Consider the following 16,463-nt stretch of genomic DNA (forward strand, 5'->3'; position numbering starts at 1 on the left):
CGTAACAATAGTCCTTGAAGATTGGGAGAAGGTGCATTCGAACGGAAAATTAAAAGTTCTGATGCCCTTCTTAAGTAGCCAAAAACATCGGAGGGCAAACTAGTCCCTTTCCAACGCTTTCCATAAAGTTGTTCGATCAACATTTTGAAATTATCATTTTGTTATAGATAGTTGAAAGATCCAATAATTTTGCCTTTAGGGGTAACATGACTCCCCACAGCCCGTGAGGAGAAACCTGTAAGGTATGAAATTTACCCATTGTTTACGTATAGTATTTGATATAGGGAAGTATAAAGACATTTTCCGGGGAGGGGGGGGTGTGATTTTGTGTTTGGGGTGGGTCTCTATAGGCAGAATTTTCCGTGGAGAGGGAGAACTCTCCGCATAGGCAGAATTTTCCGTGGAGACGGAGGTTTCCGAAGAATGGAGTTTCCAGGGGAAATTTTACATTGGGAAGATTTGACAGATTTCCTATACGGAATTATTTTTATTTGTCTTACTTTCTCTTTGCCAACTCAATTTGGCATGTGGAGGTGTTCCGGGGGAATTATCCGGAGGCTATTTTCAGCGTGTTTGGATTTCAAATCCAAACACGCTGAAAATACCCCCCCAATAATTCCCCCGGAACATCTCCACATGCCAAATTGAGTTGGCAAAGAGAAAGTAAGACAAATAAAAATAATTCCGTATAGGAAATCTGTCAAATCTTCCCAATGTAAAATTTCCCCTGGAAACTCCATTCTTCGGAAACCTCCGTCTCCACGGAAAATTCCGCCTATGCGGAGAGTTCTCCCTCTCCACGGAAAATTCTGCCTATAGAGACCCCCCCCAAACACAAAATCACACCCCCCCCCCCCGGAAAATGTCTGTATACTTCCCAATAACAAATACTATACGTAAACACTGGGCAAATTTCATAACATACAGGTTTCTCCCCACGGACTGTGGGGGGTTATGTTAACCCTAATGACATAGTTATTGGATCTTTCAACTATGTTTAACAAAATGACAATCTCCAAATTTTGATCGGACAACTTTATGGAAAGCGTTGGAAAGGGACTAGTTTGCCCTCCGATGTTTTTGGCTACTTAAGAAGGGCATCAGAACTTTTAATTTTCCGTTCGAATGCACCTTCTCCCAATCTTCAAGGACTATTGTTACGATACGATGGGACTATTATTTCGATACGAAATTTACAGTAGGGTTCTCTGATGCGCTAAATTCGATGGTGGGATTTTTATTAAAATTCTTTGATTTTTAAGGGATGCTTACCTCCCCCCTTTTTTCAAACATCAGGCAAACTTTCTTAGGCTCTTAACTTCTTATGGGTAGTACTGAACTTAATGAATTTTGTTTCCTCAACTCGCCAACTTTTTTCTTACTTTTTTTTGTTATAAATTTAATAAATTTATTAGGTCGGTATGATTGAGAGAAAATAACATGTGTAGCCATATAAATGTGACCTCCTTTCCTCGAGCGATTTGAAGATCAAATTCCCTGGGAACGTACCTTTGGAGATATACGAACTAATTAGCTATCATTAGGCTAGATAAGGATACATAAAATGAAATAAACACAGGTAAAAAGCAATGGATTTATTGAGACTTACATATTTAGGTAAGCAGCAATGAGTCACTTCAAATGACAATAACGGTGACTGAGAACCAACAATCAAAGAATTGCAAAGATCGTACGCCGAAATAATTCTATCTAAGTGGTCCTGATTCTGAATTACCAATCTTTTTAAAAAGCACTTTTACCCCACTATCAAACGCAGTTCTATCGTCCTGCGCTGTAAGGACTGGCTCGCAATTGGCTCAAGTGGCCCAAGGATGCGAACCCTTCGTCCAATAGTACGTCTCAAATATTTTTAATGATTTAGACGTTCAAACGGTTCTTATCGTTTGAACTTCCTGTGAAAGTGACTGCACTTTTTCTCTTTGCTGATTAAAGACTTTTCATTTTTGAAACTAGATTTAGCTTAATTATAGGAAGTCGGAATTATGTTTAGAAGGAAGGAACTTTATTTTGGTATTTTAAATATATCGCATTTTGCTCAGAGTACATAATACCCTTCCCATCAATTAATGACGTCCCGTCATTAGTATTTGCTTGCCTTTGGACTTATAAAATGTTCGCAATTTATTAACTATTTCTTCTACATATTTATTTTATATTTATGTTATGGCTTAATCAGGAGTGCTAAAAATTTTCTCTATTACTTTTCTCATTTTATTCTACGTCACTATCTAAAATTCATTTACCGGACTAAGATTATTCATGGTTCTAGGCTAGCTACTGTACTAAAGGTTTTTTTCTTCTACATCTAACACTGATTACTTTTACATTTCCAACAAGGTTGGGGCTATTCTACCTTCACATTTTTTTGGAATTCACTTTTTACAAGGTTTTTTTTTATTTTGCTGTTTATATGGCATACTACTCTCTATCTATACTACATTAAATGAATAACATGATAATACTACACCTAACTATATCTGGACATCTAACATTACATGCAAGAACGATTTAAAACACACAATATTGGGTTTAGCATATTCACTGGTAACATTAAAACACTTTCACTGGGGATGTTTGCTATGCAACGTTAATGACAGGATATTGGGATTTTTTAGTTATCAAAGTTATTAAGAAGTAACATATGTAAATTCACATCTATTTCATCACCTTCGAGTCTCTAGTGTACTCAATCCTTCTGTTGTAGATTATTGTCCTTCATTCTTTTCGTCTTGGCAAAATTTCTTAAAGCACTTACGTTATGGTTTCTTCATGGGACAGTTCAAGCACGATTGTGTTCACACGATGAGCTTTCTCTAATTGTAAACTTGGAATTGATGCTTCCAACTACAGGTGTTGGAATTTGCTATCAGGGTTCGTTCTCACCTGTTTTTTGATAGTTCATAGGGTGCCTTATCATTAAGGGGTCGAACACTGGGAGTGCGTTTATGTTCTTCTCAGCATATCATTTTTGGGATATTTTGAGGCACATAGAGAATGTATTCTCGCACAAAATTGTTCATTTGTGCCTCTTATAAAATTGTTAGCTCATGGCTTGCATCTATTAACCTTTGCGGTAATTCCTAGGTTAATCATGGGGGAATTGAAGTTTGGGTTTGGAACAGGTCGACATCAAACTATAGTGACTCCTTCAACATATTGTCTTTAACTTGTGGGAGGGGTATATTGTCACTGAGGGGTTGGTCACTGGGGTCAATTTTGGTTTCCAGGTCCATTGTTCAGAAATTATCTCGTAACATCTATGGGGTAACAGAGATATGAACTTTCCCCACAGAGGGGATAGGATGGATTTCGAGAGATGGTCGAAAGGGATTCGACGCGTAAGTCTGTGACACATAAATAGTTTTTTGAGGTCATCAAATATCATGACTATACGGTCATATGGTATATGGGTCCATAATGATTATCAAAGGCGATATTCATGTACTTATATCTTGTACTGATCGATGGGGTTCTCAGCATTTATGTGATTATATAGTTCGATAAAGCAGTGGATACTGAGATTCAAATATAATGTTACCTTATACGTAATATGGTTTGTGGTCGAAAAAACAATGATCGAAGGTAACTGTTGTTTTCGTAGACGAATCTGGGATGCAAATTGCCTGGAGTGTATGGTGAGTACTCTTCGTTGGTTGAGGTATGATGAAAATAGATGCTACCAGGTTGTGTCTGCACTGGGCAACTTATTGTAATGATCTATATCAAATGTGTCACTCCACTTCATGTAATATAGATAACGATGCAGAATCACACGTTCTTTAAAGTAAATGCTCATAGTACAAATAAGTCACGTATTGATTGGGTACATGAATTTTACGCTATGAGACAGAGTTAAATAAATACACTAGTTTTAGTACACAAAACAAAATTTTTATCGTGTTGGTTATAATAAAACGACTTAATTCCCATTGGGAAATTCAATACATAGAAGTTTCTTTTAAGTTGATATAGCCTAACGACGATATAAAAGATTAATTCTTTAACTTTAAGTGTGGTCTCTTATTATACTTTCTAATATTCACTACTACATACACTTTGTTTTAACTTCTTTCAACACTTAGTTAATTTTACATTATATTTAAAATAATAATTTAAACAGAGTTTATGCTACATGATTAATTTTTGAGGTCTAATTTTACAACATATTTCATGCCTGCATTGTTCACGCACGTCCGTGCTGTTTAAGAAACGCATGTTGCAGCGTCATAGCCACACGGTTTTACGTAAACAACCTTACACTGAGGGAAAAAGACATAGCAAGGACGATTGGAGACCTTTATACCCGCTCGTTTTCTAATGTCTTCCCTTTTTCTTGGCTTAGATGTTCTCATGGGGTTTTGGGTTTAACCTCTGAATTTCAGCTGTTTCCCCGTGTTCTTCTCTTGGTTTTCGCCTTATTAGTCTCAGGATTTTTCCGTAATTACAAGTCAATAGGGTTCTTATGGTCAGGGAAGTCGCGAATACGAAACATACGGCCAATAGTATGTTCCACCAGAAATTGGTCGATTCTTTGAGTTCATTCGTGTTTCTTTCTAGTATTTTTACTTGTTGAAATAAGGCCTCGAAGGGTTTGGGGTTCAATTTCATAAAGATCTTCCATGCGTCATGGCTAGCTAGCAATGAATTTTCATGCTTGAATATTACTCTATGTTTTACAATATCTTGGGCCACTGCGTGAACAACGAGGATCATGATGATATTCTTAAGCCTCATCTTATTGTTTGTTTCTAGAATTAATTTATCATTAATATTACCCGTTTTTCGCAAAATTCGTTTTTTTACTGCTTTGTTATTATTTTTTTTTCTAAGGCACTTTAATTTTTTTAACTTAGGTTATTTTTTATTATATAATCATTCTGTGGCATTGGGCAAAGAAAACTGATTTGTAGGCGTAAAACAGAATAAATATTTTAGGATTAGATACGTTATGGAAGTAAAGTTTGGACTCCCAAGCTTTATTTTGGTTGTTATATGCCTTTATGACCGGTTGAGATATACCTTTAAAGCTTAGTTAATAATCGCTATACAATCTAATTTTGCATTGTATTTTTCGAGTAAGCAGCAAATAAATAGGTAAGCTAGCAGCACATAATTATACTGCTATCCTTTTTTCTTTTTTTTTTAACTCGTTCCCCCAAATTATATTTTTTTTCAATATACATATAAAAGGAATTACATTTTAAAGTTGATTCTAAATATGTGTAATATTGTTAGTTTAAATGCACTAATTTTAAAGTTAAGTGTCACCTATTAACGCCCTGTTTAATTATTTCCGTGATAAGGTTTCTGTTGGCTTTCTAGGCACAATCTATTTGTCGACTAATTGGGATATAAGGGATTATTGGCTTCACTCTATTTCATTTCTACTATCAGATCGTATTTATATGATATAAAATCTATCTGATATTCGACTAAACTCTACTGATTTATAATCAGACTAGGCTTGAGGATGATTCTTCATTGAGTAACCGTAAGAGCGGACCAGAATTATCAATATCAGCTATCCCAAAACGATGCATTGCCTTCTCTGTTTGTCCTAATGTGGGCTTATATTCTTTGTAAACAGGCATGAACACTGGCTTGTTTTACATCTACATGGCTCTAAAGCAGCCATGTTTTAAAATTCAAATTTGAACTTTCTTGTGACTCATTTTGCGGAGCTAATTCAGAATTTGAATTTTTTCTAACACCATTATTCAGATGAAGGTCATCTGTGTAGGTAAAGGAGAACCTTTTAAGACCTATCCCCGTGCCTACATTTTCTGTGATTAACGGTTTCTTTCGCCGAATTTCTCGCCTTATGCGGAGTTCCAGTCACAGCTGGGTAACTTGCTTCCTTCGGCGACTTTTGCTAAACTTCCACTTTTGTTTTCTTACATATAAGGTTAATTTTCTCGTTTTTTTTCATCCCTTTTATCAAGTTATTTAATTATATATTTAGATATCTTTTCCTCCCCTTTGCTTGTAAAACTACATAACTAACTTAGTATTTGTTAGCTTTAACAAAGGTAATTCTATTGCCATTTCTACTCCTAAAACACTCGGAAATGGCAGCTTCTAACCTAAAATTGTTCGGACCACAATTTATGTGCTTCCTTTGCTAAATTGTAGCAGTGTTATTCTTGAACAATAAGTTTATAGCCTGTACCTGTAGTAAGGCTGAATTAGGACCCCATTTGCTACTATTATGCCTAAAATTCTTCTGTTTATACCAACGTTTCATCGGTCCAGCAAGATTTTGTTTTTCTTTACGTATTATCTTTTATTTTGTTCTTTCAATTCACGGTTCAAATACTTTATAATTTAGTAATATACGGCACTACTACATTGCATTTATTACTAACACTAAAAAAACTACTAATTATACACTTGCTTCTACTTGTTAAAAACTGAATGCTATTTTTATTTCATTTTACAATTCTTCATTGAGCCTTTTCTCCATTTTTTCTATTGTACCCAACTCTTTGAGGGGATACAAATTTATTTCTAATAGCCAAAGTTCAAGCAAAGCTACTCGAAGTTTTGCTAATTCGAATGCCGCTAAAAGCGAAGTCCATTTACCTTCCTCTTTTGACAAAGCCATTTCTGTTTCAATATACAATTTTTATTTAGTCAACTTGACTCAGTTTTCCCAACTTCCACCAGTTAAAACTTAAAGAAAATAAAAATATAGTATATTTGCATACAAGTATTGAATCAACTCAAAATAAATTTATTTTTTCACTTAACCTATTTTGGGGGAGGCTATTATCTCCTATGAGATATCTAAATGGTTTCCCTGTAGTAGCTTAGCGGCAATAGGCCTAATCACTTTACTTATATGTCTGTATCTCTCCAATAATTAAATTTAAATTACAGTCTTATAGCCTAATTAGTTCGCAAGTTTTCCTCCAATTTCCGGCTGCACCATTTGTAGCGATGAATATTTTTTGTGCCTATAAAAATGTGGCTGAAAAAGAAAAGGACTGGGCTTAATTGGTAATAAATATTGACCGCGTCGAAGGTAATATTATGCTCAAAGGTCGTGAACTTACACCTTATAAGTTCTACGATAGCACCGCTTATAGCGCTAAAGATTGTGGCATCCAGCCCTGCGCCACAACGATGGGAAGTGAAGTAAATTTATAACCGCGCCACCCTCAATTATTGAGAGAAAATAACATGTGTAGCCATATAAATGTGACCTCTTTTCTTCGAGCGATCTGAAGATCAGATTCCCTGGGAACGTGCCTTTGGAAACATGCGAACTAATTAGCTATCATTAGGCTAGATATGGACATATAAAATGAAATAAACACAGGTAAAAGGCAATGGATTTATTGAGACTTACATATTTAGGTGAACAGCGGTAGATCACTTCAATTGACAATAACGGTGACTGAGATACAACAATCAAAGAATTGCAAAGATCGTACGCCGAAATAATTCTATCTAAATGGTCCTGATTCTGAATTACGATTCCTTTCAAAAAGCAATTTTACACCACTATCAAACACAGCTCTTTAGTCCTGCACTGTAAGAACTGGCCCACCATTGGCTCAAGTGGCCCAAGGATGCGAACCCTTCGTCCAATAATACGTCTTAAATATTTTTGATGATTTTAACGTTCACACGGTTCTTATCGTTTAAACTTCCTGCGAAATTGACTGCACTTTTTCTCTTTGCTGATTAAGGACTTATCATTTTTGAAACTAGATTTAGCTTAATTATAGGAAGTCGGAATTATCGTTAGAAGGAAGAAACTTTTTTTTGGTATTTTAAATATATCGCATTTTGCTCAAAGTACACATTTTTCGATATCTTCCGAATGTTCAATTACTTCTAAATCGTGTCAGTATGTGCACTTCCAATGACAGTGCAATAATAAAACGACAAAAGCCCTCCCCCCAGTTTTTTAATACTCTCTCCTTGTATAAATAAAACAACATAAGCGGGTGAATAGGCAAAGTAAAATTACAAAAAAGCAATATCAAAAAGTTCGTGGTAACGAACTGTAAAAAGTTTTGTTTTTATTTTTCTGTCAATTTCACTGTCTATTATCACATTATTTTTACACAGGTAACAGTTTCGGCACGTAGACAAGATATGGTTTATGATATAGACAGTGATATTGACAGAAAAATAAAAAGGTCATTGGCATAAAATATCACTATGGAATATAAAGATGAATCGGTGAAAAACAAAGTACCAGGAAATATTACTGCCATTGATGAAAAAGTTAATGAACAAAAATACCAAAGACGAAAAGCATATTGAGCCGGTCGGTGACACACCAGTAAAAATTGTGTATGACTTAAAGTGGAATAATGATTATTCTACTGATAACGAACTAAGAGAAGAAAATAGCTGCAGTATCAAGAGAGAACATGGTGAACCATTTTATGGAACAGATTCAAAATGTCCAAAGTTGATGATTGATATTAATAATGTATCATAATATATTTTTGTATTATTATTCTACATAGCATTATTTCATTAAAAATATATTATACATTACATTGTTATGTGTTCATTATTCTTAGAGTAAGCTAGCATATCAAACGTTTAGAATGTCTATTAAAACATTGGAGATGTAAGAAAAGAAATTTGCATACATCTATTGTCAGACACATGGGGTAGCATTGACAAAATCTAGGTATCAGAATGAATAAATTCTTTATTAACATCAGTTGTTGGACATGTCATTATGAAAAACTGTAAGTAAGTAAGTAACAAATTCTCTCTTGAATTCACCTCTGGGATGCACAATACAGAAATTTAATGCAGGAAATTGTTAGAAAATATAACAGATTCTGTATTAACATTTTTTATCGATTAAATTCACTTCAAACAACATCCTTTGTCAGATGCATCGAAAACAACAGACCAAATCTAAATATCAGAGCGAATAAATACTTTATCAACATCCTTTATCGGATATGTCGGATAAAATTGACAAAATCTAAGTATCAGAGTGATTAAGTTCCATATCAACATCCCTTTCTTGGATACATGGGATAAAATTAACAAAATCGAAGTATCAGAGTGAATAAATGCTTTATCAACATCCTTTAAATGCATTACCAACACCATTTGTCGGCTATATCTGATAAAACTGACAAAGTCTAAGTATCAGATTGATTAAATTCTATATCAACATCCCTTTCTCGAATACATGGGGTAAAATTGACAAAATCTAAGTGTTGGAGTCAATAAATTTTTTTTATCAACAACCTTTGTCAGATGCATCGAATAATATTTGACAAAATCTATATATCAGAGTTAATAAATGCTATAACAACATCTTTTATCGGATATGTCGGATAAAATTGACAAAATCTCATTATCAAATTGATTAAATTCTATATCAACATCCCTTTCTCGGATATATAGGATAAAATTGACAAAATCTAAGTATTACAGTGAATAATTTTTTTTATCAACATCTTTTGCCAGATACATCGGATAAAATTAAGAAAATCTAATTTTCAGACTGTGAATAAATACTTTATCAGCATCCTTTGTCGGATATGTTGAATAAAATTGACAAAATCTAAGTATCAGAGCGAATAAATGCTTTGTCACCATCCTTTGTCGGATATGTTGGATAAAACTGACAAAATGTAAGTGTCAGAGTGTGAATAAATACTTTATTATCAGTATCCTTTGTTAGACATGTTGAATAAAATTTACAAAATTTAAGTATCAGAGTGAATAAATGCTTTTTTAGCATCCTTTGTCGTATACGTCAGATAAAATTGACAAAATCTATGTACTAGAGTGAATAATTTTTTTATTACTTGAGTGAATAAATTCATTATCAACATCCTTTGTCGGGTATATCAGATAAAATTGACAAAATCTAAGTATCAGATTGAATAAATGATTTATCAACATCCCTTTCTCAAATACAGGGTATAAAATTGACAAAATCTAAATACCAGAGTGAATAAATGCTTTATCAAAATCCTCTAAATGCATTATCAACATCATTTGTCAGGTATATCGGATAACATTGACCAAATCTAAGTATTAGTTTGATTAAATTCTATATCAACAACCCTTTCTCGAATACATGGGATAAAATTTAAAAAGTCTAAGCGTCAGAGTGAATAATTTTTTCTATATCAACATCTATTGTCAGATACATCGATTATAATTGTCAAAATCTAAGTATCATACTGAATAAATACTTATTCAGCATCCTTTGTCGAATATATTCGATAAAAATGACAAAATCTAAGTACCAGAGTGAATAAATGTATTATCAACATCATTTGTCGGATATGTTGGTTAAAACTGACATGTCGGACAAAATTGACAAAATCTAAGTGTTAGCGTCCATAATTTTTTTTTTATCAACATCTTTTGTCAGATACATCGAATATAATTGACAAAATCTAAGTGTTAGAGTGAATAATTTTTTTAATCAACATCCTATGTTAGATACATCGGATAAAATTGAAAAAATCTAAGTATCAGACTGAATAAATGCTTTTTCCTCATCATTTGTCGGATATGTCGGACAAAATTGATACGTAGATTCAGTCACACAGAGAAAGACATACATTGGAATAAGCAAACACCCGCCCAGACACGTGGCAAAAAGAGTGAGATAGACAAAAAAACACATACAAATGCTTAGATTCAGACACACAAACCGAGAAAGGCGTGCATTGGAATAAGAAAACACCCGATCAGACACACAGGCAAAAAGAGTGAGAGAGACAAAACACATACAAATGCGTAGATTCAGACACAAAAACCGAAAAAGACACAGACAAAAAGAGTGTACCCCGTGACTTTTATATAATATATAGTTTATAATATATATAATATGGCCTTTTTATAATATATAATATAGTTTATATAATAAACTATATCTTGTATACAAGCCGAAATTGTTACCTGTGTAAAAATAATGTGATAATAGACAGTGAAATTGGCAGAAAAATAAAAAGCCCATTGGCAGAAAATATCACTATGGAATATAAAGATGAATCGGTGAAAATCAAAGTACCAGCAAACGTTACTGGCATTGATCAAGCAGTCAATGAACCAAATAATACCAAAGACGAAAAGCATATTGAGCCTTTCGATGACACACCAGTAAAAATTGTGTATGACTCAAAATGGAATAATGATTATTCTACTGATTACGAACTAAGAGAAGACAATAACTACAATATCAAGAGAGAACATGGTGAACTATTTTATGGAACAGATTCAAAATGTCCAAAGTTGATCATTGATATTAATAATGTATCATAATATATTTTTGTATTAATATTCTACATAGCATTATTTCATTAAAAATATATTATGCATTACATTGTTATGTGTTCATTATTTTTAGAGTATGCTAGCATATTAAACGTTTAGAATGTTCTGACGATAGGATGTATCAGTAGGTAATGTGTTACCTGCAACAGTAGCAAGGAGTTGTCCTCTATCATCAACGATTATTTTTATGTTGACATTCTCTTTGAGTGTAATCATCTCTGGAGATCTCAATCTTGCATATCCACCAACATAAGAATTGAATTTTTTCGGTACCCCAAAGAAATTTAATTCCTTACTGTCATGAGAATGCATGCATACATTTCCAATAATGGTACCACTTGTACTTGTTTCATAGTTTAAATACTTCTCCTTGTTGGCATTCAATGCTACAATAACATTGTCATGTGAACACACTTTATTAAAATGCTCCATCTTCACTTTTTTTAAAGATATGTCTTATGTTTTTATCGTTCCACTGCGTAAAAAATACTGATTTAATACAAGCAATAAACTAGGTAGTGTCTATAACCCGCCATAAAGTACCAGTGGGAAAGCCGTATCATGTCTCTGAGCAAGCATAGAGTACAATTGTTAGAGCCGTAAGCATGTTTTATGTCATTTTAAGATACGTAAAAAAAAGTGGATAATTTCGAAGTCCAAAAAATTTTTTTAGTCCAATAAAAACAGTGCTACTACAAACATTATTTTTATAATAGTAAAGGTCATGACTAACATGTCTATACCATTCTTATTTTGAGTTTGGAAAATATTAAATGTGATTTTTTTTTTTTTAAGTGTTTCTTCTCATTCAAAAACATGTAAAAAAAAGTTGAAAAAATTATATCATGTTAAACAAAAATAATAAAAAAAAGTTTAAAAAAGTTCCAAAAAAAATTCAAAAAAAAATTGGGGGAGGGGGGCCAAAAACTTGAAGGGGAGGGGGGCCCCCTTCGAGTTTAGGGATAGGGGACCTTTGGGGGTTGAGGTTTCTGGTGGTTAGGGTCGTTGGTGCTTATGATCCTTGACGGTTCGTACTCACAAACACCATACTACATTAATTGCAAGGATTTCTTAGGTTTTTTATGAATTTCATTATTAGAATTATTTTATTGCCATCTACATTTCTCTTAGTATCAACTTTTTAGTATACTATAACGTTAGACCCTATTTTAAATTGACAACACTGTTCAAACACCACTTGTGTATTATACAGACCACATCGGAGAGGTAAAGCTAGGTGAACTCACAATGTTGTTCTATCATCGTTATTCATTTTCATAGATTGATGTTGTTTCAAATTTATAACAAATTACCTGAGTTAACAAGCCCTTCGGGGGTACCTTAACTGCTAATCAGTATAACCCTTTTTCTCCATCTTCATATGATCCAATTCGCAAATGTTATCTATCTCTGTTTTTTTTTTCCTACTATTCAAATAAAATCGTTCATACAGTTTATTTCGCGAATGTTATATCCTTGTTTGCAAATGGATTTAGCTTTTAACAGCATATGTCAATCAATCAATTCTGAATTTAGCCTACTATTCTCTAATTAGCAACTTCCTTAATTATATAACTCAATGAATATCCATAGATACCCAAAATTAATACAAAACTTAGATTTCTTTCCAAGAAAATATTTTGAATACGATTTGGCTGTATAAACTGTTATGATGCTTCAAGATAAAAAAAAATGTTATGATGAAAGTGTCTCAAAAACCCGTTGAGGATACTCACTCTCTTTGAAAAGCTGTAGAGCATTAAGCAAATAGCATAGGAAGGAACATAGTGGCATAGAATAGCATGGGAAGGAACATAATGCCATAGAATCCATAAGGCCATGCTCTGGAAAGGTACCAAGGAACATAATGCCATAGAATAGCATAGGAAGGAACGTAAGCCAAGAAAATGGCACAGGAAGGAACATAAGACAAGCAAATAGCACAGGAAGGAACGTAAGCCAAGCAAATAGCACGGGAAGGAACATAAGCCAAGCAAATAGCACAGGAAGGAACATAAGCCAAGCAAATAGCACAGGAAGGAACATAAGCCAAGCAAATAGCACAGGAAGGAACTAGCCAAGCAAATAGGACGGGAAGGAACATAAGCCAAGCAAATAGCACAGGAAGTAACATAAGCCAAGCAAATAGCACAGGAAGGAACGTAAGCCAAGAAAATAGCACAGGAAGGAACATAAGCCAAGCAAATAGCACAGGAAGGAACATAAGCCAAGCAAATAGCACAGGAAGGAACAAGCCAAGCAAATAGCACAGGAAGAAACATAAGCCAAGGAAATAGCACAGGAAGGAACATAAGCCAAGAAAATTCATTATAAGCATTCTACTGTGATCATCCCGAGCCAATGTTTTTAGAACATCGGAAGAAGGCTCAATTGAATGGAAATGAATAGTTCTAGTGCCCTTTTTAAGTGACCAAAAAGATTGGAGGACCACTAGCCTCCTCCCGCATAACTTTTTCCCCGAGATCCGCTGATCAAAATTTTGAGAAAGTCTGATTTTTAATATAGTTGAAAAGTTAAAAAGTTTTGCCTTTGCAGATAACATGCCCCCCAGCCCCTGGGGATAGGTCTTTAAGTTAAAAAATTTGCCCATTGCTTACGTATAGTACTTGTTATTGGGTAGTATGCAGACTTTTTTTTGGGGGGAGGGGGATTTTGTCCTTGGCATGTGTTTCCATGGTTATAATTTTCCGTTTAGAGTGAAATTTCCGGGGGTCAAGTTTCCAGGAGAAATTTTACGCTAGGGAGATTTGATAGAGTTCCTATACGGAATTATTTTTATTTTTCTTACTTTGTCTTTGCCTATTCACTTTTTCACGAGGAAATTTTCAGGGCGAATTGTCCCAGTGAAATTTTCTTTGTGTTTGGAGTTTTCAGGAAATAATCTGAAATGATCGGAAAAACGATTAGAGCTTAAAGTCCTTTTTTAATGGAAGTATGCGCAAGGAAATTTTTTCGGCTGAATCTTCTGCAGAAAATCTTACGGAGAGGGGATGAATTTTAAGCGAGGATAGAATTGTATGGAAAAAATCTTACGGGGAGGTGATATATTTTTTTGCGAAAGGAACTTTTCAAGAAGGAGTTTTCCGTAAGGGTAGGGACTTTTTCATGGTGGGTGAGCTAGATTTACCAGCATCATTTGAAAAACGATCAGCAATTGAATAAAAAAAAACAAGTTTTTTCAACCGAAACCCAGGAGCAACACTAAAACTCAAAACGAACAGAAATTATTCCATATAAGAAGGGGTTGCCCCCTCCTCAATACCTTCTTTTTTACGCTAAAGTTTGACAGCTTTTCCCAATTTTTTAAGAACGACTCCTGAAACACAAGGACCGTTTAATTGGAATAGGAATCTTTTTCAAAAGTGCTAAATAAAAAACTTTAGCGTCAAGACCAAGGTATTGAGGAGGGGCAACCCCTTCATATACGGAACAATTTCTGGTCGGTTTGAGTTCCTAAGTTGCTCTTTACTTGCGGTTGGAGAAACTGTTTTTTTTTTTTTTTTTTTTATTTAATTACACAAGACTTGATAGAGCAGCGGTAAGAACACTTTGGTCTGTGGCTATAGCAATTTAGGTTAGAATCTTTGTAGAATAAGACAGATAAGACAAACTTTTGTCTTAAGAAGATTAAAACGTCGAAAATAACAAATAAAAAAATCAACTTCTTTTCAAAGTGGACTAAAAAGTAGAACATATTTTGTTTTTCGCCCACTTTTCATTCATGCATTGTATAACTTAGATCAATTTTATATCTATGTTATGTAAAGCTCAATCCATTTTAACCCCTCCTTTTCGCTAATTTTGATAGATTATAAAAAAAAAATTTGTCATTTTCTATTTTTTAGACCATTTTGAAAGAAGTTTCAATTTTTTTTTGTATTTGATGTTGTTGATATTATAAAAAATAAAAATTTTCTTCTGAAAATATAAAGTATTTTAGTAGAACACAAATGATGCTGTTATTTTTAGAAGGCATAGCCTTTCTCCTGTTTCTAGTAATTTCTTTTCGTTCTACGTCAAATTTGAGTATTCGTTGTAATTTTATCTCGTTTTGAGTCTCATTTATTATTTGACAGTGATTTTTGTTCCTTTTAAACTTGAATTATTATCTGAATTTATTTGTGCTTGTCTTTGATTTAATGCAGTTCTTTACTTTTCTTTGAAAAACTTCTTTTGTGAAAAATATTTCTTTTTAGTGACTTAATAAGATAGTTCAATCAATAATTTAGCGATTTTCGGTTAAACATTTTGAAATTTTTGATTATCCCCAGGCCAAAAGGGCTTTAGAAATATCAGGACTAACAATATTTATTACTTTGAGAATGGCTGGGATATCGAATTGAAACTTTAGGGGATGTTGGAGTACGAGAGAAACAAGACAAATTTGACTTCTAGGACGATAGAGGGAAGGGTTTAAGGAAGAATACACATCGCTACTGTCTTGGCACATGGAGTACGTGACCAAAATTTATTTTTTAGGTGGTGGTAAATAATGTCCTTTTTCGTAACCATAAAATATGCAAAGATATTTTATTTTCGACGTTATAATATAAATGTTTATATACTAACCTTCAAAAAAATTCTTCTGCCCCTAATAAATAACTTTCTATCAAAAAATTGTCTTCGTAACTTGACATAACATCACTAATTTTTACAATAACTTAACAGGGAACATTTGTCTTCTCATAAATAAAAATAAACATTACTGTGAAAATTGGTAATTTTACTATAAAAATAAGTAGTTTGTGCATACATATTGGTAGTTTTAGTGTGAATGGTAGTGATTTCACAAAAAAAAATATTTTTACTGAGAAAACTAGGAGTAATACTATAAGATATGTAATTTAAGCAAAAAATGTATCTATGATAAAACATAGAGATTTCCCTAAGTTAGTTTGAATGGTGCTCAGTCAACTACAAGTATATTCAGTAGATTTTGGTTATTTACTAAATTTGTAGTAAAAACATTTTTGGTATTGTCGTTGCAAATTTACAGATAGTTCGTGTTAGTGCTAAATCTCTAAGCTCCAATGTGGCATTAAATCTTGTGGTAAAATTACCTGGAAAATTTTACAGCGTAAAAAGAGCCATAATTATTTCTTTTAGATATGGTATAGAATTATTGACACAACTCATCT

At 33.4% G+C, this 16,463-nt stretch overlaps 1 protein-coding gene across 1 annotated transcript in view; it reads left to right on the top strand.

Moving 5' to 3' along the window:
- Positions 1 to 16,463, top strand: part of LOC148945328 (tachykinin-like peptides receptor 86C) — a 668,425-nt gene that overhangs the window by 294,764 nt on the left and 357,198 nt on the right. The window lies entirely within an intron of this gene.

The sequence above is a fragment of the Artemia sp. Qi Xiang Cuo genome, chromosome 13 (assembly GCF_049724085.1).
Source record: "Artemia sp. Qi Xiang Cuo chromosome 13, ASM4972408v1, whole genome shotgun sequence".
Classification (NCBI taxonomy): domain Eukaryota; kingdom Metazoa; phylum Arthropoda; class Branchiopoda; order Anostraca; family Artemiidae; genus Artemia; species Artemia sp. Qi Xiang Cuo.